At 31.3% G+C, this 22419-nt stretch overlaps 5 non-coding genes across 5 annotated transcripts; 3 read left to right on the top strand and 2 right to left on the bottom strand.

Annotated features, from left to right (window-relative positions):
• Positions 1-2736: 2736 nt before the first annotated feature.
• On the bottom strand, positions 2737-2816 carry TRNAL-AAG (transfer RNA leucine (anticodon AAG)). The gene has a single exon. It is a non-coding gene; the product is annotated as a tRNA-Leu (tRNA).
• Positions 2817-11817: 9001 nt separating this feature from the next.
• TRNAN-GUU (transfer RNA asparagine (anticodon GUU)) lies at positions 11818-11890 on the top strand. Its single transcript has one exon. It is a non-coding gene; the product is annotated as a tRNA-Asn (tRNA).
• Positions 11891-13422: 1532 nt separating this feature from the next.
• TRNAL-UAG (transfer RNA leucine (anticodon UAG)) lies at positions 13423-13502 on the bottom strand. Its single transcript has one exon. It is a non-coding gene; the product is annotated as a tRNA-Leu (tRNA).
• Positions 13503-18299: 4797 nt separating this feature from the next.
• Positions 18300-18373, top strand: TRNAN-GUU (transfer RNA asparagine (anticodon GUU)). The gene has a single exon. It is a non-coding gene; the product is annotated as a tRNA-Asn (tRNA).
• Positions 18374-21454: 3081 nt separating this feature from the next.
• TRNAN-GUU (transfer RNA asparagine (anticodon GUU)) lies at positions 21455-21529 on the top strand. The gene has a single exon. It is a non-coding gene; the product is annotated as a tRNA-Asn (tRNA).
• Positions 21530-22419: the final 890 nt, after the last annotated feature.

Genomic DNA, 22419 nt, shown 5'->3' with positions numbered 1-22419 from the left:
GAAATGTTCTAACGCATCGCCTCAATAGCATAGATCATTTTATTTTAAGTTTCCTTCTTTTCCCTTTTCCCAAACCCCCCAAGGAAGAGTCATCTTCTCAATCCAGAGGTTATTTAGTGAATCCCGTGTAGTAGGTCCCCCATCACTGAATTTCCTAGAAGGCTGTTTGTTTCCAAAGTAAAATTTAGAGTCAACAAAAAATAAATGGTAGATAAAATAAAAGAGTGAGAAAACACTATCATGCTAGTGGAGGTGTTGCAAAAATTATTAAGAAACATGTATTTAGGCTCCACCAAGTACTCACATATCCCAAGGCTTAGAAAAAGACTCATCTCATACTTTTGGGGAGTTAGTTATAGTTTTCTAGAATCTCCTTGGTCTATATTGAGGGCATGATATGGATACTATATGTTTATTTATGTTTAGATAGAGGATGTTGTAGCAATCGAGGAGGAAGAGATACATATTAAAAAAAATTATACCAATAAAATAGAAGAGGAGATGGAAAAGAAGGTAGTGATGAAGGTGAATGGGCATGAGAGGTAGTCCAAATTGAAGTCTTTAATTAAAATGATTGTGTTAATATAGATTTGTATGTAGGTGTTGTTGAGTATGGTGTAAAGGAGAGTGCAGAAACAAGAAGAGATTTGTGGTGGAAGAGGCTAGACTATGGTGGGTTAAATCCCATGAGAGGAATACAAATAATGGAGAGTAGTAGGATGAGGAGTAGTAAGTGCAATAACATTTGAAGGAGGAGCTCATGTTATGGTGGACATGTGTCCATGAGAGGAAAGATAAATGAATAACATACTGGGTGGTGAAAGACAAAAATTGTCTCAACAAAATGCTCGAAAACAAGAAGGAAGAAATGTTGCATTGAACCTATTTTAGTGATAATTTTTTCTATAGATTGGTCATAATCTAGAAGCATTGTTTTACTATTCAAATCAACTTTGTGTGTCAATGCTCACAAGCTTCTTACCTAGAATATCTCATGGAGGAGCATTTGGGTCTATAGGAAATATTGCATAAATCAAGAAAATATTAGTTTAAATTTTGGTATTGTTGGCATCTCAGTACATCAAAAAGCCTATAAATTGATCAAAGTAAGAGTAATAGAGTTTTTTCCCAAACATTGTTATAATGCACCCTAGATAATCTACAAATAAATTAAATTTATAAATATGTGAGAGATGGTGCAAAAATATTTTACAAAGATATTCATATATGTATTTCACCTAATGTGACAAGTTTTTATGGTTAAATTCCTTTCAAGGAGGAGGAGTTTTCTTTACATCAATTTGAAAGAATAACCCCCACCTCAACCTTTAAGTAGACCCACTCAATAAATGGCAAAACCAAATCGGTATATAGCTCACTTGATTTTATATGGTGTTTTTCCTTGATTACTACCACTATTGAGCCATGAGCTGCTATGAGTCAAGTGATGGAGACAAATGGTAAAGAGTCATAAAAGTGGGCCATGCATGATGAGATGTCTTCTTTAAAGAAGAATGTCACTTGGGAGTTGGTTCAATTACTGAAGGGTGGAAATCATATTGGTTGCAAATTGGTCTTCAAGAAGAAATTTGATTCAAATGAGAATGTTGAAAAATACAAGTTTAGATTGATTGTGAAGGGATATTTCTAAGTTAATGGAATTGATTATGGTATAAGATTTTTAATTTTCAATTGCCACCTCTATTTGTTTTTCCTTAACATTTGTAGCATCTTTTCTTTTGTTCTTAAGATTGAGCAAATGGATGTGAAGATAGCTTTTCTACATGGTAACTTAGGAGAAGAAATACACATGACATAGCTTGAACACTATGTGGTATAAGGCAATTAATTAGCTTGTAGATTGAAAAAAACTCTATATGATAGCAAATTGTGTTAAAAAATATGATCAAAATTTTGATTCATATGTTTTGAAATTGAGATTCGTACGATCCAAATCTAATTATTTTGTATACTTTAATGAGGATGGTACTCACTTTATTATTTCATTGTTATTACTTATTTTCTTTATGAACAAGATATTGATATTATGTAGTAATAGTAAATAGATAGTTTATGATCTAAAGTCTTTTAACTTTCGTTCTAATTTGATATGAAAAAATTAATATGCTACGTAAGATATTGTATGTTAGTGACATGATGCCTTAAAAATGCTACAATGTGCAGAATATATGTTGCTTCTAAACCGTAAAGGATGACAATACACCTTCATTAAGAATAGATAATAACGTTAATGCACCTTCATTAAAAATAAAATACAAATTATGAATAAAAAGCTTTCTAAAAAACATCAGCATACGCCATCAAACGTCAACTGGAGTATCTCAGTTGGTTAGAGCGTTTGGCTGTTAACCACAAGGTCGGAGGTTCGAACCTTCCCTCTACCGTTTGCCTTATTTCACTGAGAACTGTACTCTAGATATTTGTGGTTAAATTTTTCTTTTTTACGTTATAACACTTTCTACGTGTAATTTTCTACGTTACGAAAGCACATTGTGCTGTGAAATGGATTGATAGTAAATTGGCTTTCTTACTCAACTTGTGTTGATCCAAGAATTACTTCTGCTGGAAAAAGAATAATGATAAAAATTCAACTGGAAAAATGGTTAACTCGAGCTGATGAAATTGTTAATTGAATTTGCACCTTCGCAGACAAGGAAAAATAACACTATATTTAAAATGGTCATAAATAAATTTAGCAAAACTTTTGATCAAAGTTGACAGCTGTGGGATTTGAACCCACGCCCTTTCGGACCAGAGCCTTAATCTGGCGCCTTAGACCACTCGGCCAAGCTATCCACTTATGTTTAAAATATAGTTATTTTGGTTAATTTACTGAGGCCATTCAAATATTTTTTGAGCGTCGTTTGACAAATGTCCTTCCAATTTGGGCGCTTTGTAAGTTAGAATCTATTCTTCTTTTAATCAAACCAAATTGAAGATTGAATTTCATCAAACATCTCTATCAAATCAATGTTATTCGATTAAACAGGGTAAAAGTTGATTTGTTTATCTAGTATTATGCACTAGCATATATATCTAAATTTTAATTTAATCTATATAAAATACGCCGAGAGATATCTTTCTCGAGGCGCCTATTTGAGTCTAGGGTGTAATTTCATTAAAAATAGGCGCCTTGAGAAGAATATCTCTTGACGTATTTTATATAGATTAAATTAAAGTTTAAGGTATATATGCTAGTGGTAGTTGCAAAGCGCAACATGGAAAACATTAATAAATCAATATATAAATATATAGTATCTTTTTATTAAAATAAATTATATTATAATATTATAATATTATTATGGTTAGCGTTAGGGTTAAGGTTAGTGTTATGGTCGTGAATAAGGTTTACATCATGGTTCGGGTTAGGGTTATGATAATGGTTAGGCTTCACATCATGGTTAGGGTTAGCATCAACGTTAGGGTTATGTTTTCGATTAAGATTATAGTTAGGGTTGGGGCTATGGTTACAGTTTAATATTAGGGTTAAATTTATGATTAGGGTTTAGTGTCAAGGTTACAATTATGTTTAGGGTTTAGATCAAAGGTAGGGTTAGGGTAAGCATAATTATAGTTAGGGTTAGGGCTAGAATTATAACTTAGGGTATTTTTAGGATTAGGATTTGGTTTATGGTTATATTTTGGATCAAAGTTAAGGTTAGTATTATGGTTAGGATTAAGGTTTACATCATGGTTAGGGTTATGATTAGGGTTAGGGTTTAAGTTTATGGTTATGATAATGGTTAGGGTGTATATCATGGTTAGGGTTAGCATTAAGGTTAGGGTTTGATTTTGGTTTAAGATTATGGTTAGGGTTAGGGTTTATGATTACAGTTAAGATTAAGGTTAGGGTTAGGGTTTAGTGTTAAGGTAAGTTTATAGTTAGGGTATAGTGTTAGGGTTACAATTACATTTAGGGTTTACATAAAAAATTAGGGTTAGAATTAGGGTTATGGTTCACTTACATTAAGGTTAGGGTTCAATTACTATTAAAGTTCAATTGGCATTAGGGTTTGGGCTAGATTAAGGTTAGGAATAGATTAGAATTAAAGTTCAATTTGGGTTAGGGTTTAGGAATATGGTTAGGTTAGCGTTATGATTAGGGTTAGGGTAAGGATTGTGATTAGGGTTATGGTTTGGGGTTATGGTTAGGTTTATTGTTTACATCATGGTTGGGGTTAAGGTTAGGTTTAGGATTATGGTTAGGGTCATAGTTAGGACTATGGATAGGGGTAAGGTTTACATCATAGCTAGGGTTAGGGTTACAATTATAGTTAGTTATAGGATTAGGGTTAGGATTTACTTCATGCTTAAGGTTAGGGTGAGGATTATGTTTGGGGTTAGGGCTTAAGATTAAGGTTAGGGTTAGAGTTATGGTTTACATTAGGGTTTAAGGTTAGGATTAGGATTACAGATAGGATTTACTCTTAGGATTAGGGATAGGTTTTGAGTTATGGTTATGGTTAGGGTTAGGACTAGATTTCAGGGTTAGGGCTATGGATTAGTGTTAGGGTTAATGTTTATGGTTATGGTTAGGATTAAGATCTAGAGTTATGGTTAGGATTAAGGTTAGGGTTATGGTTTACATTATGGTTGGTGTTGGAGTTAGAAATAGGTTTATAGTTAGGCTTAGGGTTACAGTTATGGTTAGGATTATGGATAGGGTTAGGGTATACATCATGGTTAGGATTAGCATTAAGGGTTAGTGTAAGAATTAATGTTAGTGTTTATATCATTGTTAGGGTTAGGGTTAGGATTTGCATCATGATTAGGGTTAGGGTTATTGCTTGGGTTAGGGTTTGATTTATAGTTAGGTTTAGGGTTATAATTACTGTTATGGTTAGGTTTAGGATTAGGATTTACATCATGGTTAAGATTAGGGTTTACATCATGGTTAGGATTAGGTTCAGGGTTAATTTTAGGGAAACAACTATCCAACCCTGAGGGATATTAACACCCCTCATCTATTATTAATACATTTTAATAGATGATTGGTGCATCCTAAGGGTTCTAGATCCATTCCTTATTTTTAGGGATAGGGTTTAGGGTTATGATTAGGTTAGGTTAGGGTTAGGGTTAGGGTTCGGGTTATGATTACGATAATGGTTTAGAGTTGTGGTTAGGACTATGGTAAAGGTTATGGTTAATGTCAGTACTATAGTTAGGGTTATGGTTTACATCATGGTTAGGATTAGGGTTAAGGGTTAATGTTAGGATTAATGTTAGTGTTTACATCATGGTTATGGTTAGGTTTAGGGTTAGCATTCAAACAGGGTTAGGGTTTAAGGATAAAATATGGTTTGAGGGTTAGGATTATATAATAAAGCTTGATTTTAAGGTTGAAGTTAAGGTTTTATTAGGGTTATGGTTAGGATAAGGCATGGTGAGGGTAAGGGTTAGTATTAAATTAGGATTAGGATTCAGTAAGGGTTAGGGTTAGATTAAGGTTGAAGTTGTAGGTTGGGTCTATTTGTATGGTTAGAGTTAACTTTAGGGTTAGGTCAGGGTTAGCATTCAATTTGAGGGATTTGAGTTAAGGGTTAAGGTTATAGTTAATTATAATTAGGGTTCAATTATGATTAGGGTTTGATTATGGTAAGGGTTAGATTAAGATTAGAGTTTAATTATGATTAGAATTAAGTTTAAATATAAATTGAATCTATATAATATAATCATGCTTATGATTTGAATATATAGATTTAGATTGAATTTATATATATTTAGATTGAAATGTTTCTATTTATGCATATTTGATTTTAAATAGGGTAATAATTACACTTAAAATCTTAATTGATTGTTTAACCTTTATGAAATAATTTAAATAATTTAATATGTAAAATTTTTTTGAATAATAATAAAAATAACAAACCCTATATCAATACACACTTTATTAATAAATATATTTGAAAAAATAACTTTCAATTCAAATTTTGGAATTAAAATAAATTTAATATTTTTAAATTGTTAAATAAATAAAGAGTTAGTTTAAGAATAAATTTAAAATAAAAAATTATATATAAATTAAAATTTTCTAAAAAAATTTATAAAGTGTAAATACAACATTTATTATTTTATTTTCACTTTTTGCATGCAAAACATTTCAAGTTCTACAATTAAACAAAACTCTATTCTTTTTATTTTTAAATAAATCATCATTTTAGAATAAATTTAAACAAAAATCTACATCTAAATAGAATCTTTCTATATTTTCTATATATATAAGAAAAAATTATATTCTATTCTCCTTTTGCATACAAATCAGTTCAAATTCAAATTAAAATAACTGTTCTTTTATAATATTAAATGAACCAACAATTAATTTTAACATAAAAAACATCACTCACTTTCACCAATATACCATGCAAAGCTAGAAAATTACTATATTCAATACATATGTAATTAATAAATATATTTGCCAAAATAATTTTTAATTCAAATTCTAAAATTAAAATAAATTCAATATTTTTAAATTATAAAATAAATCAATAGTTAGCTTAAGAATAAATTTAAAATAAAAAATTATATATAAATTGAAATTTTCTAAATAAATAAATAAAGTGTAAATACAATATTTTTATTTTATTTTCACTTTTTGCATGCAAAAAATTTCAAGTTCTACAATTAAACAAAACTCTATTTTTTTATTTTTAAATAAATCATCATTTTAGAATAAATTTAAACAAAAATTTAAATATAAATATAATCTTTCTATATTTTCTATATATATAAGAAACATTTCTATTCTATTCTCCTTTTGCATGCAAATCAGTTCAAATTCAAATTAAAATAGCCCTTCTTTTATAATGTTAAATGAACCAACAATTAATTTTAACATAAAAAACATCACTCACTTTCACTAATATACCATGTAAAGCTAGAAAATTACTATATTCAATACATAATTAATTAATAAATATATTTGTTTTAATTCAAATTCTAAAATTAAAATAAATTTAATCTTTTTAAATTGTTAAATAAATCAATAGTTTGTTTAAGAATAAATTTAAAATAAAAAATTATACATAAATTAAAATTTTCTAAAAAAAATTATATAGTGTAAATACAACATTTTTATTTTATTTTCACTTTTTGCATGCAAAACATTTCAAGTTCTACAATTAAACAAAACTCCATTCTTTTTATTTTAAAATAAATCATCATTTTAGAATAAATTTAAACAAAAATCTAAATATAAAAAGAATCTTTCTATATATATAAGAAACATTTCTATTCTATTCTCCTTCCGCATGCAAATAAGTTCAAATTCAAATTAAAATAGTTGTTCTTTTATAATTGTTAAATGAACCAACAATTAATTTTAACATCAAAAACATCACCCACTTTCCCCAATATACCATGCAAAGCTAGAAAATTACTATATTCAATACATATTTTATTAATAAAAATATTTGCCAAAATAATTTTTAATTCAAATTCTAAAATTGAAATAAATTTAATATTTTTAAATTGTTAAATAAATCAAGAGTTATTTTAAGAATATGTAGCAAAAAAAAAAAGAATTAGTTTAAGCATAAATTTAAAATAAAAATTATATATAAATTGAAATTTTCTAAAAAAAAATATTGATGTATACATAACATTTCTATTTTATTTTTGTTTTTTACCTACAAATCATTTCAACTATTCTCCTTTTGTATGTAAATCAGTTCAAATTCTAAAATAAAAATATTGCATGTAAATCAATTCAAATTCTAAAATTAAAATAACTTCTTTTAAGAATTGTTAAATGAATCAACAATTAATTTTAACATCAAAAGAATCACTCACTTTCACCAATATACCATACAAAGCTAGAAATTGCTACGGAGATTGAACCCAATTTTAAGAAAATGCAGAATGAATAGTTCGGTGGAGATCTTTTCCATAAAAATCTTTTCCATAAAAGTTTCTCATAGACTGCATTGATTGAAAAATATTTGACAGAATGCATGAGAGATGGATTTGTTGAAAAGTTTTAAATTTTTTTCAAGCTAATGCAACTGGAAGCTGTAAAGCTTGACTTGACAACCTTTGATAGCATCTAAAATTTGAGCTTTGGAACATGGTATGGCCATCTATCAAAGCCTAGTGGAAAAGAAAATTTATCAGATGTTCTAGTTGCAAAACGTGGAGCCATAGACAAGGCACAAGAATTGTTTGAAATAATGCCTAGAGAGATACCATCACCTTAAATGCGATAGTTACAAGATATGCACAAAATAAATTTGTTGATAAGGCCTTAGAAACTTCAAAGCAAATTTGATTGGAAATTGTAAAACTAATTTCTATAACCTTTTCTAGACGTATTCAAAAATTGGAAGCATAGATAAGAAACATGAATGATTGAAAAGAAATGCCATGAGCTCGAGATATGCACAACATGGAAGCTTTGGAACAATCCCTATGATTTGGAAGATTGAGTAATACCCATCAAAAAGGCAAAAGAGAAAACCCGAGGGCACTTCAGAAGGGGTCGTTTCAAACCAACGCCCGAACATTAAAAAAAGGGAAAGAAGGAGAACAAAGAAAGAAGATTTAATAATTGACTATCATGAATGTTCAATAATACCCTCATGTTCAATAATACCAATGATCTTGGTAAAATTTGACTTATTTTTCTTTGATGACAGATTAAAATTTCAGAGTTCACCAAAGCTTTTAGAAACCTATAACATAATAGAAATGAATGATTGAGATAAAGCAAAAAGAATAGAAATGACACCAAAACCGTAAAACTTGAAGTTACATAAATTTTCTAATCTGGAAGATTGGCTAGACTCTAAATGAGAGATGCAAATTATTGATCACTTGAATCCAACATGCAAATTTTTCCTCCCACTGGATTTGGCAAAGATTGGTGAGGAGAGTAATGGAGCAGCTACAGTTTGCTAGCAGAGACAAAATTAATATTTTGAGTCATTTGAATAAACCATTGTTCTGAATAAATGCCCAACTTAAATAAATATGTCCAGCCTCCATTGTAATGCTAGGGTGATCTACCTACTTTTTGGTAGGTTTAGTGTGACTCATTTTATCTGAAAACAAATAGAATCCTAAAAGTAAAAACATTGAGGCCAAAACGTAAAAACCCCAAAATACTTGAAAAAAATAAAACAGGGAAGAGGAATTGCTTGAAGACAATGCGACGGAAAACTGCTCCAGAAATAAAAATGTAAAAGCATTCTTTAATAGAGAAGGATAATTCACCTTGAAGACGATCGCAATTCTCAGCCTCCTTGTGGATGACATTCAGTGTAGTGACCCTTGGCCTAGTTATTTCTAGCTCCAGTCTGGCCTAGGTTCGAGATCCATGAGCACTTCTCTAGGCACATATCAGCCTCCACTTGCCTCATTGTAATACACATTGATTCTCTCTAGTTGCAGATTGAAGTCACCCTTGTATGACCTCGTCGGATCGATCCCGTGTTCATAGCATAACGCTTCCCAGAACTTTGCTCCAATTTGGTTACCACACTGCCTGCCCTAGATATATAGTATTTCTTGCATTTTCACAAAGATCGGCTTTTAACCCCTCAAAAGATGGAAAGAATCTTCGAATTGTGCAATTATGGACGAAACCACTACCATTATGGACGCGAAGCACTTCCATTATGGACTCTTTGAATTCCATAGGCTGTGATTGTAATTGCCCTTTCTTTTTTGTTTCACGGATGTGCTGATTATTTCCTCTTTAATGCTATCACATCTACATTGTTCAATGTAACATAATAGTGTTATTTCTAGTATCTACATATATAGGGTCGATATTTAGTAAAAAAAAGGAATTAGCTATATCATGCCTTGTAACAATGATGCAAGTCACAATAAGACTTGTAGAAAGGGAAAATGTGAGGTGGGTTTTCAAACATGTTTTTATCTTAAAAATCAAGTTATAAGAAGATTATGTTGTGGTATGTGAAGATATGGATCAACTTGGTGAGAAGGGTCTTAAGACCATAAAAAGAAATTGTTTAGAAGAGTTAATTGATTTTGTCTTAAATAAAATTGTATTTAATTTAGTTTGAGCTTGCAGAAAATCTTTTGAGATTTTGGATCTTGTTCATAGTAATGTGTTTAGTCTTGTAGATGTGCCTTTATTAGAAAAATCACTATATTATTATTTTTTAATGATGATTTCTCTTAGGGGTCCACTTGGCTCTATTTTCTCAAGCACAAATCTAAGGTCTTTAGTTAATTAAAAAATCTTAAGGCTCTTGTGGAAAATTAGATAAGTATAAATATCAAGGTGTTAAGAATTATTGATAATATGGTTCAATTCCATTTGATGGTTTGTGTAAAGAGAGTGGAATTGCATAACATAAGAAAAAATTGTAGACTACATAGATTTATATTTGATGAAGGTAGTGAAGAGTATGTTCAATGGGGTTAGTTTGGATTAAAAATGATGTGCAAAGGTAGTCATCATCACGTGTTAATTAATAGGTCTCCTTTATCAACACTTATGGATAAAATCCCCTTTGAGTTTTAAATAATTGAATTTCCTTCTATCTAGCACCTTTGAGTATTTGATAGTGGTGCATATGCTCATGCACCCAAGGAGAATAAGTTAAACTTGAATTATAACCAATAAAATGTTCTTTCATTGATTACCAAGTGATGGTGTCAAATAATATAAGAGAGAGATCTTGAATGTTATATTTAGAGATATTAAGGCTTCTTTTATAGTTGAGTAACTTGATGGGAGTGTAAAGTCTCAATACAATTAGAACTAAAAATTGAGATAGCTATAGCTAAGGTTGAACTAGAAGTTTAGGATAGATTTGATGAAAAGCCTTTTATAGATTGCTCAAAGAGTTTGAAAGAATAACCTCCATGTCAAACTTTGAAGAAATCCACTCAATAGAGGAAAAAATGAAAGAGGTATATAGTTCGCTTGATTTTATATGCATTTTCCCCTTGATTACTAACACTATTGAGCACTGAGCTATGAGTTGAGAAATGGAGATGGATGATAAAGATTCCTAAAGTTTGGTCATTGATGGTGAGATGCCTTCTTTATAGAAGAATGACAGCTTGGAGTTCAATTGCCAAAAGGTAGAAATCCTATTGGTTGCAAATGAGCCTTCAGGAAGAAATTTGGTTTAGATGACAAAGTTGAATATTACAATACTAGATTAGATTATAAAGGGATATCCCTAAGTTAACTAAATCAAAATAATGATAAGAATTTTTTTTCAATTACCAAGTGAAAATCCATTTGTTTATTCTTAACATTTGTAGCATCTTTTGATCTTAAGATTGAACAAATGGATGCGGAGATAGCTTTTCTACAAGATAACTTGATTGAAAAAATCTATATGACATGACCTAATTACTAAATGATAAAAGGTAAGAAGTAATCATTTGTAGACTTGAAAAAAACTCTCTAAGATCTCAAACCGTCTTCAAAATTTGATTCAAAAGACTTGTAAAATCCAAATTTCATTATTTTATATATCTTAATGAAGATGGCACTCGTTTCATTGTTGTCGCTTTCTAGGTGAATAAATAATTGAATAGTTTAGGATCTAAAAACTTATCTTCCATTATACTTTCACATGAAAAAATTGAAAGCTGCTAAATAAATTAATAACCGACATAAGATCGTATGTTAGAACAGCAACATGATGCCTTAAACATGCTCTTTTGTGTGAAGAATACCTGTAAACTGTATATGATGATAATGCAACTGCATTCATAATAGAATGCAAATATATATTGTTTTCATCTGATATTTTAAAACTAAAAAAAATAACTAAAAGAATTAAATGTTGTGTAAAACGACAGCTAACGTCAGGTGGAGTGGCTCAGTTGGTTAGAGCGTGTGGCTGTTAATCACAAGTCGGAGGTTCAATCCCTCCCTTTAGCGTTGAGCCTATACGCAGTAAGTCCAATTGTTTATTTTGTGCCTTTGATTTCTTTTATTTATTGATCGAACAATGAAAAATTCAATTTTCTATGTTACGGAAGCTATGGGATTAACCCAAAAACAAATTCAACTGTTTTAGCAAATTATTCATCAAATAAAGATTTGTTGCCTATGTGTTTTTTTTGGAAAATTGTAGACAGGGGTCCACTACCTTCTATATATCAGATCAAAATAATAGTAAAAATTGCATCAACCTTTTAGAAGGTGTGCATCAAAAATAGTTTTTTCTCTGTTCATCATAGTTCGTAGGATCATGTGTTGCTTGGATTTCTGATGAGGATTATTTTTACTCTATTTCTGTTTCTTCGTTCCAATCCTGAGGGAAGGCAACTAAAAATTGCTTTAGGATAGCCTTCAAGTAGCTTTATTATTATCCATAATCACTTAATTTCTATGACTTCCCAATCATGTTGAATCATCCATCTCCATGATTTGATTCTCCATAGACTCTTCCATGTACTCGCCATTTTCGCAGTGAATTCATTGAGACCTACCACTCATATTTATCCTTGAGCGTCGATGAACCAATGATGTCATTCCCAAAACTATCTTTTCCTTGTACCTTCCAAAACCATCCTGTGTCCTTTATGAAAATAGATCTGCTCAATATCTTGAGGGGCTACTTCGACTCCATATAGCAGAGAGATCAATAGTCTTCTATCTGTGCCAATGTCATTACTTTTATCTTTCAAGTGGACACAGTTCGTTCTGTCTTTTTTATGAACAATTTAAATCACATACATTAAGTTTATATATTTAGGTCTAAAAGTGTTAAATACTCAAAATTGACTGACATTTTTTAGGCTTAATATGTTGTTTAATGTTTGTTGTCACACTAAGAATAGACTTCTAGACTTAAAAATGTTAAACACTCAAAGTCCTATCCTCTAGACTTAATATGTTGCTTAATGTAACTGATCGTCTGTCCTATCCGATAAGACATCTTTATTGATGTCCTGAGCCTCTTCATCACTATATCTTCTAGTCCCTCCCAAAACAGAGTAAGATCAGCCAAAGCGATCAGTTGACCACGTAATCTCTGTGTTATTTATTGTGTGTGTGCTCTGTTTTTATCTGTAGTTGTATGTTTAAATCTCTTTTGATGAAGGATTGAAGGGGTGGAGAAAATTTAATAGAAAACAAACGTAAAATATATATTGATCAAAAATAAAGATTACACACTCTCATCTCTGGGCTTTGGCTTATTCCAAATAAACACCATAGACTGAAACATCTAATTAGCATCATTTTCATATCATATTACAACTCTGTGGGGCTGGACTTTGCTAAGAGAGTGGATATAAAACACTGGTCCATACAATATATAGCAAACTAGGCATTTGTGGAGAAGAGAAAAGAAATATAAATAATATATTATAAATCACAGTATCTTCACTCACAAGAAAACAAACTAAATTCAAAACGAGCGAAGATGCGCTTATGATATTAGTTGCGCTCCTATCTTACATGCATGACAGCTGTGGGATTTGAACCCACGCCCTTTCGGACCAGAGCCTAAATCTGGCGCCTTAGACCACTCGGCCAAACTGTCTATTGATAATTAAATGATACTTATTATAGTAGGTTTGCTGATACAATTCGAATATTTTTTGAGCATTGTTTGACAAATGCCCTTCAAACTTGGGCATTTGTCAAACTTGGGCATTTGTAAGTTAAAATCTCTGCTTCTTTTAATCAAACCAAATTGGAGATTGATGGCCTAAGGAATTTCATCAAACATCTGTATCAAATCAATGTTATTCAATCAGACAGGGTAAAAGTTAATTTGCTTATCTAGTATTTTCATTATAAGGCTCAACAACACATCTATTAAGGAGTTTGTTATTTGAGCTTGTTACGTCGAAGGCGTTTTCTATGAGAGAAAGCGCCTTGGCATGAGAGATCGATGGCACATAATTTAGCATAGACGTGCGAAACGATGCAATGCATCGCATCCTTATACGTATTTCTCACTATCATTTGCGTTTTTTGTTTAACATTCACTGATTTCAATGTGGTCGTTTTTTCCAAAGAGAATCTGCACCTTACACCTTGGTGCTTGACTACCTATTGCGCACCACCACCAGTTTTGAATCAGTATGTAATCTATATTTGCCACCAAAAATAAAACAGCTACTAAAATAAAGTATAGAGAAGTTAATTTTATTAATTATATGTTTTACTTGAGAAACTTAGACATTATTTTATTGTTTTACTTTATTAAATATAATAATGTGTCGTTATAGGATAAAAATAATTTTAAATAAGAAATTTTTACATTTTAAAATTTTTTAAATAAAAAATTAAATAATATATAAATAAAAACGTATATATTTTTAAATTAATGTAAATTATTTGTATTTATATATGTGTGTTTGAATAGATAATTTTGATTGTTATCTTTTAATTATGTGAAGTGAATTAATTAATTTCAAGCATTACTTTTAATTATTTTGTTTTGCTGATGTGAAGGAGACTAACTGATTTCAAGCATCACTATTTAGAGATGGGATGTAAGACAATGAAAAAATCCCTACCATTAGATCTATGATATTTTTAATTCACCAGAATAGTTGGACATGTATGCACAACTATGAATAATATTTTAACCTTAATCTTGGGGCTAATGGCTAGGTCCCATGAATATTTCATACAATAGTGATGGGAAAGGTTGTGGGGCTTCCACACAAGTTACAACTAATTTGTGTGATACAATTGTTGTATTATTTAAATGGGAAACAAATATCTATTTATTATGTCAAAGGTGTAGCTTATATGAACTCGATTGCCTTGCTGCAAAAAACTATGATCTAGATTCAAGGAGAGACATGCAAAATAGTTGCAGCTTCTACAATTGTTGAATCATTTTCCACAATTTTTTTGATCGTTTTCCTACTCACGTTTTCCTCAAATCAACTTCATTTTTTTGGTAACATTTTTTTATCTCTTACATTTTCCCTAAGACGAACTAACTTATCACTTTAACCCAATCCCTCATTTCATTTATTATAAATAGATTGAAGTAGCTCTGTAAAGAGATTGGTTTTGGTTCATCTCATTTAAAAATGAAATTGCTTGTACTAAGATTTTGTAACATTCAGCATCATTAGCAACATGACCCAATTTCATTGCTTTGATGAAAGCATGAATTTTTTTTTACACATTTGTATTTTCTAGGGATTACATTAGTTCTTTCATATTAATGATAAGAGAGAAAATAACAAAAAAACAAGCGCGGTTTGCCTATTTAAATGATCCACACTATTTGATCTCTTTGAAAGATTATTTACAGGTGAAGATTGTATAGTGGCCACAAAACATTAAACAAAGATATAAATGGAAACAAAAGAGTAGACATACAATTTTGAATAGTTTGTATGGCTTATGAGATAGCATTATGAAAGGATATGGTAGAAGAAAACTCATTAGGATAGCATAGCAAGAGATGGTTATGAGCAAATTGTGTAAAAGAATTATATTTTGGCAAAGGTTTGGCTATGCCATGGTCATCAAGGTGCCATACAAGTTGAGTAGGGATGGTGTAGAATTTCAATTTTAATTACCCCCCCTCTCCCTCTTCCTCTCTCCTTCCATCTCTCCCTCTCTCTATATATTTATCTCTATCTCCATCTCCATCTCTATATCCATTTACATCTCTCTATCTCTCTCCCATTATATATATCTCTCTATCTCACCCTTTTCCTCTCTCTCTCTCTCTCTCTCTCTCACACACACACACACACACACACACACACACACACACACACACACACACACACACACACACACACACACACGTGCACACACAAATTATTTCTCCTTCCCTATATCTACATATCTTACTAACACATATACACACTCCCGATTTCTCCCTCTTTATTTAAAACTGTATCTATTTACCTCCTTCCCTCTCCATGTCCCTCTCTACGTATTGAGCTAGTTATCCCTCCATGCCCCCCCCGCTCTCTCTCTCTTCCTATACTATCTATATATCTCTGCATATCTATCTTTATCTCTTCATATTTTTTCATCCATCTCTCCTTTTGTCTCTATCTCATTATCTCGAACTCTCTCTACCTCTCAAAGAAAAAACATCATTTGCAAAAAATAGACTAATTTTTTCCTAATCAACCTTCCACACCTATTTGGTGTGCCCATTGCACACTAAGGTGCAATTACTAGTCTTAATATGATACATTGCAAAGTTAATTGTATATTGAGATATGAAATATTTTATGTACTGATGATTTTCTTCTTTAATTCTATCTCACCTACATTGCTCAATGTAACAGAATAGCACGATATTTCTAGTATCTAGACATATAGGGTCAATACTTGAAAAAAAAGATTAGCTATATCAAGCCTTGTAACAATGATGCAAGTCACAATGATAAGTGTAGCAGCGGGAATGTGAGGTGGGTTCTCAAACATATTTTAATCTTACAAAGCAAGTTATTAGAAGACAATGTTGTGGCATGAGTATATGGATCAAATTGGTGAGAAGGGTCTTAAGATCATAATAAGAAATCTTCTAGAAGAGTTAATTGTTTTTTCTCTTAATTTTGAAAATAAAATTGGTTTTTAATTTTATTTGAGCGTGCATAAATCGTTTGAGATTTTAGATCTTGTTCATAGTGATGTGTTTAGTCTTGTAGATGTGCCTTTATTAGAAAAATCAATTTATTATATTTTTTTATTGATTATTTCTCTTAGAGTCCACTTGGCTCTATTTTCTCAAGTACAAATCTAAGGTCTTTAGTTAATTCAAAAAATTTTAGGGCTCTTATGGAAAATTAGATTAAGTATAAATATCAAGATGTTGAGAACAAACAATGGCTGAGAATATTGTTCAATTGCATTTGATAGATTGTGTAAAGAGAGTGGAATTGCATAGCATAAGAAAAATTCATACATTACATAGAAAAATAATTTTGTAGAGTGGAGAATAGATATTTGATGAAGAGAGTGAAGAGTATGTTCAATGGGATTAGTTTCAAGGATTAAAAATGATATGGAAAGGTAGTTAGCATCACATATCACATGTTAATTAATTAATAGGTCCCCTTTATCAACACTTATAGATACAACCCCCTTCGAGTTTTGGATAAGTAAATGTAGTTGGGCTGAGGATGTCTATGAAGACCATATTTTAATCAACAACAAATTTGTCAATAAAATTGAACTGTATTTCTGATATTCTTGATTATGTGAATTTTAGGATTGTGTACTTTCTTTGCAACCAAATTGTTTAATGCAATCCAATGAAATAAATGTTCTAACTGTAGAATCAACTGTGCTATGAAGATGCATGCCATTAAAGCCAATGGCTCCTTGAAAAGGGATTTACTAATGGTCTCACTTGGATTAGCTAGATCATGGTCCATGCCATACTGGTTAAGAGTTCCATAAGACAAAACATATGCATTTGAACTCCCAAATCATTTTGGAATGTCATGTTTCTGGTTGTAAGATAGAGCTATTAGGTGATGCTCTTGTTATAATTAGAAATGTCATTCCAGATTACAAAATATATGCATGAGAGCTCCAAAAACATTTGCAGTATCATGCTTCTGGTTGCAAGATAGAACTTAGATGATACTGTAAATATAATTTGGAAATGTCACTCCATAACACAAAATTTATGCATGAGAGCTCCCAAAACAATTTGGAGTATTATGTTTCTGGTTGTAAGACAGGACTATTTGATAGAGCATAGATTTATGCTAATTTGTTCTACTAAATGGTGTATCTGTTTGTTTATCAAAATTTGACAATTTTTTGGAACAGATTATTGACCTCTGGTTGTATCATGCTTCTGGTTGTAAATATAATTTGGAAATGTCACTCCATAACACAAAATTTATGCATGAGAGCTCCCAAAACAATTTGGAGTATTATGTTTCTGGTTGTAAGACAGGACTATTTGATAGAGCATAGATTTATGCTAATTTGTTCTACTAAATGGTGTATCTGTTTGTTTATCAAAATTTGACAATTTTTTGGAACAGATTATTGACCTCTACAAATACACTCAAGGTATGAGAAATAAGGTGCATTTAATAAATGATAAATTTGGTGAATGTGGACTTCCATCTCCTGCTGTAACTAGACAAGTATGCTAGTCTTAATTTGACATCAGCCGAGGAGTTGCGTGGTTTCTTGAATTTTCTCCTGTCAAACAAGTTTTTTCCAATTTTCTGTGTAAAATGGTTACTGGAATCTTTGCGTAAGGTCTCTTTGAAATGCCTCTAAACCGTAAATTATGATAATGCATCCTCATTAAAACTTGAATATTTTTTATATATTTAAATTAAAAAGAAATCTCGTGGAAAACCGCATTCACACGTCAGCTGGAGTAGCTCAGTTGGTTAGAGCGTGTGGCTGTTAACCACAAGGTCGGAAGTTCGACCCCTCCCTCTAGCGTTTGCTCCTTACATGCAACTGAAAATTTGGATTTTGTGGTTTGATATATTTTATTCATTGATCTATCTAACACTGTAAAAGTTCACTTTCCTATCATTGTGCTGTGAAATGGATTGAGAGTATTGGCTTTCTTGCTCAATTTCTGCTGGGAGAAGAATCAGGTGAACCTTGACGATGATAAAAGTCCATTTGCACCTGGGAGAATGATTTAGTTGAGATGATCGAATAGAATTTGTCCCTTCACAGACAAGAAAAAATAACACTATATTTAAAATGGGCATAACTAAATTTATCAAAATAGTTCTCAATTGACAGCTATGGGATTTGAACCCACACCCTTTCGGACCAGAGCCTAAATCTGGCGCCTTAATAACAATTGCCTTAGACTATTACTACGAATTCTTTAATTACCAATATTGTCATGTTTCTATTTTCAAACATTTTTCTTTCAATTGCTTGAGTAGTAGGAATAAAATAAATTTTGGCAAATGAATGAGTGGATGATCCTTGTTGCTTTATCTACGGAAGAGATTCAAACGGTTGAACTTGAATCTCCTCCTCAAATTGTTTGCGATCTTGCATATGCTTGAGTTGAGGTAGTTATATATGCTGAGTATATGTTTTGTAAATTTTGACAATACCAAGTGAAAAAATTAAATAAAGTATATGTCGCGGTTATAGAATAGGTTTGTTGAAGACCCATTTTTATAGTTTCTGCAAGTATGTATATATATATAAAATATAAAATCGTGTTATATACGCTTCTCATTTTCTGTCACAAACGAGGTTGTTTGTTCAATGGGAGTTTGGCACATAGAGATGGGTTGAATTTTCGTGGTTTTTTTTCAATGTTTTAGTTCAGTTCTGTTTTCCTTTCAAAGAAGTAGATTTTTTTTACAATGCATAATGCAGACTACACTCCCGTATATGGCCGAGTGGTATTTTTAGTCATAATATTTTTAGCATTTGTCATGGCAAATAACAGCTGTCTAAAGCAATTAAAGGACAACGTGTCAATCCAAACTTTGGTATGTTAGAATTTAAAATAAAAAAGATAACATGATGGGTGCTTGCAACAATGTTTGCTGAAGGTGAGATTTCCCATGTGTGTTTGTTTTTAAATTGATTTATCAACTTGAATTGCTCTATATTATGTTAATCTCAGTTTATTTATATGTTTATCTGTATATTAATAACATTTTCTAGATATTAAGTAAATGCGAATGACATCTTAATTGTGTTAATGTGACCAAATGTAGTAGGGCTGAGAATGCCTATGAAGACCATATTTCAGTCAACAATAAATTTGTAAAAAAAATTGAAATGTATTTCTCATATTCTTGATTACGTGAATTTTAAGATTGCATGCTTTCACTGCAATTAACTTGGTTAATGACATCCAATGAAATAAATGTTCTAACTAGTAGCTAACTGAAGAATCAATTGTGTTATAATGATGCTTTCTTACTCAACTAATGGTGATTGAAGAATTGCTTCTGCTGGAAATTCTAAAATGCAGCAAGCAAGTAAGAATGTGCCTCTGACACTTTCTCCTATGTTAATTTTAGAACATTATCATGTTCCATTGGATTGAAATGAAAAAATCAAATGATGTTGCTATCATCTCACCTAGGACAAGTGTCGGTTGCCCTATATTATGGTAATCCATAAAATTTATGCATGAGAGCTCCGAAAACAATTTGGAGTATTATATTGCTTCTGGTTGCAAGACAAATTATTAGGTAATGCTTTTACATGACGCAATTTATGTTGGAGAGCTTGAAAGGCCAAAGCATTTTGGAGTATCATGTTTATGATTGCTAGACAGAAACATTAGGTGACAAATTATGTATAAGAGCTTCATTACACAAATTATGTATAAGAGCTTCCAAAACATTTTGTTTGATATTTCATGTTTATACTTTAGTTACAATTGGAAATCTCATGTTTGCAGCTTATTTTTGGCATTGACAAATATATTCTCTAGGATCGCTTTGTCATAAGGCTTTTGTTTGGCATCCTATTTTCATATAAAATTGACATATGACACTGATGGTAATTTGGAGGTTTAGGATCGTTTTTCAGAAGGCTTTTGCTTGGCATCTAGTTTTTTTTATAAAATTGATATATTACAGTGATAGTTTGGCTAATGATAATTTGAGAGTTTGTCACTTTTAATAGGAATTGAGCTGAGCATATAAGTAGCTGAGGATATCCCATGAAATAACAATTCTAAACAGAAACTAGCAATTGAGTGAACTATGAAATTAGGATATCCCATGAAATAACAATTCTAAACAGAAACTAGCAATTGAGTGAATTATGAAATTAGGATATCCCATGAAATAACAATTCTAAATAGAAACTAGCAATTGAGTGAACTATGAACTATGAAGGCTATAAATGACCTTATCTAAGAATAGTTGGACTATGGTACTATGGTCTGTGTCATTGTGATTAAGAGATCTAGAAATAATTCAAAGTATCAAGAGCGTTCTGCAATAGAGAACAATTAGGGTATTATGAATATCATGCTATTGCTTTAAAATCAAACCAATTGGAATGCTCAAGCTTGTCTCTCTTGTCTTGATCAGTGTGCACCATGCATCAATGCACTTTGAACAATAGTTCTTCTCGGTAACTATTAGCTATTCTAATATTTGTGATTAGCATATGTATTTTCATGCAAGATAACATCAATTTCTAATGGAAACTGGCATTGGGCTAGCAAAGGAATACCAGAGTATGTAAAAACCAATCTCTATTTTTATATATCATGTACTTGAAATCCTTCTAACGTATTCAACTTAGCATTTGATAGAGCACAAATTTATGCTTTGTTCTACTAAACGGTGTATCAGAAATAAGGTGCATTCAATAATTGATAATTTTGCTAAATGTAAGTTTCGATCTCCTGCTGTAACTAGACAAGTATGCTCGTCTTAGTTTTTCTACTCTCAAACAAGTTTTTTTTAGTTTTCTATGTCAAATGGTTACTGGAATCTTTGCGTAAGGTCTCTTTGATAAGTCTCTAAACTGTACATGATGATAATGCACCCTCATTAAAAATTTCACATGTTAGCTGGAGTAGCTCAGTTGGTTGGAGCGTTTTGGTTGTTTACCACAAGGTCGGAGGTTCAACCCCTCCCTCTAGCGTTGAGCCTATACGCAGTAACTGCAATTGTTTATTTTGTGCCTTTGATTTCTTTTATTTATTGATCAAACACTGAAAAATTCAATTAATCTTATCCCAAAAACCAAATTCAACTGTTTTAGCAATATTACGATGAATGTATGTTGGATTTTGCCAAGATCAAGAAGTCATTGAAATGTACAAGATAGAGACATAATATGGGACAAGAATAAACTGTATTCTCATTAATAGAAAATGATCAACAATCAACTGGATTATCTAGTTGTTGCATACAATGTAGATGAGCCTGCTTATATAGGCAAGGCTAGGGATATGTATGAGCACACAAACATGACATGTGGCTCAATAAGAAACAAGGGTAGGTAGGAAATAGGTGTGGGTAGGTAGGAGAAATAATATAATATTCCACATGAGGTGGATCACCCACCGAAGGTGGAATTATCACTCCACAATAAGTGGATATGATAGTGTAATAACAAGATCAACACCAAAAGAGGTGGAATTTCTCCTACACACACTATCCCAATGTGGCACAAACACCCAAGTGTCTCATATCCAAACTACTATGAAATGCATTATCCTAAGTAAACTTAAGTAAGTGTAATAATATCCATGATGAATAATTATTTACACCAACACCCCCCCTTAAGTGCAACTTAGGGGAATGCACTTAAGTCTACAATGCAACTAAGCAATGCAAGATGGGTCCCGGCTACGAGGCCATGTTAGGTACCCATGCACAAATGCAAATGCATGCAAACCAATGCAATGAAATCTCTCACAAAGTGGGGAAAGAGAGAAAAACCCAATGGGAAAAAACCCTCCCCCAAAAGAGAGATGAAAGCTATACAAGAGAACTTTCAAAGAAGAATGTGAGGAACAAAACCCCATG

This window comes from Cryptomeria japonica, chromosome 3, assembly GCF_030272615.1.
Source record: "Cryptomeria japonica chromosome 3, Sugi_1.0, whole genome shotgun sequence".
In the NCBI taxonomy this organism is placed as follows: Eukaryota; Viridiplantae; Streptophyta; class Pinopsida; order Cupressales; family Cupressaceae; genus Cryptomeria; species Cryptomeria japonica.
The sequence above is the reverse complement of the archived record's forward strand: the minus strand, read 5'-3'. Positions and strand labels throughout refer to the sequence as shown.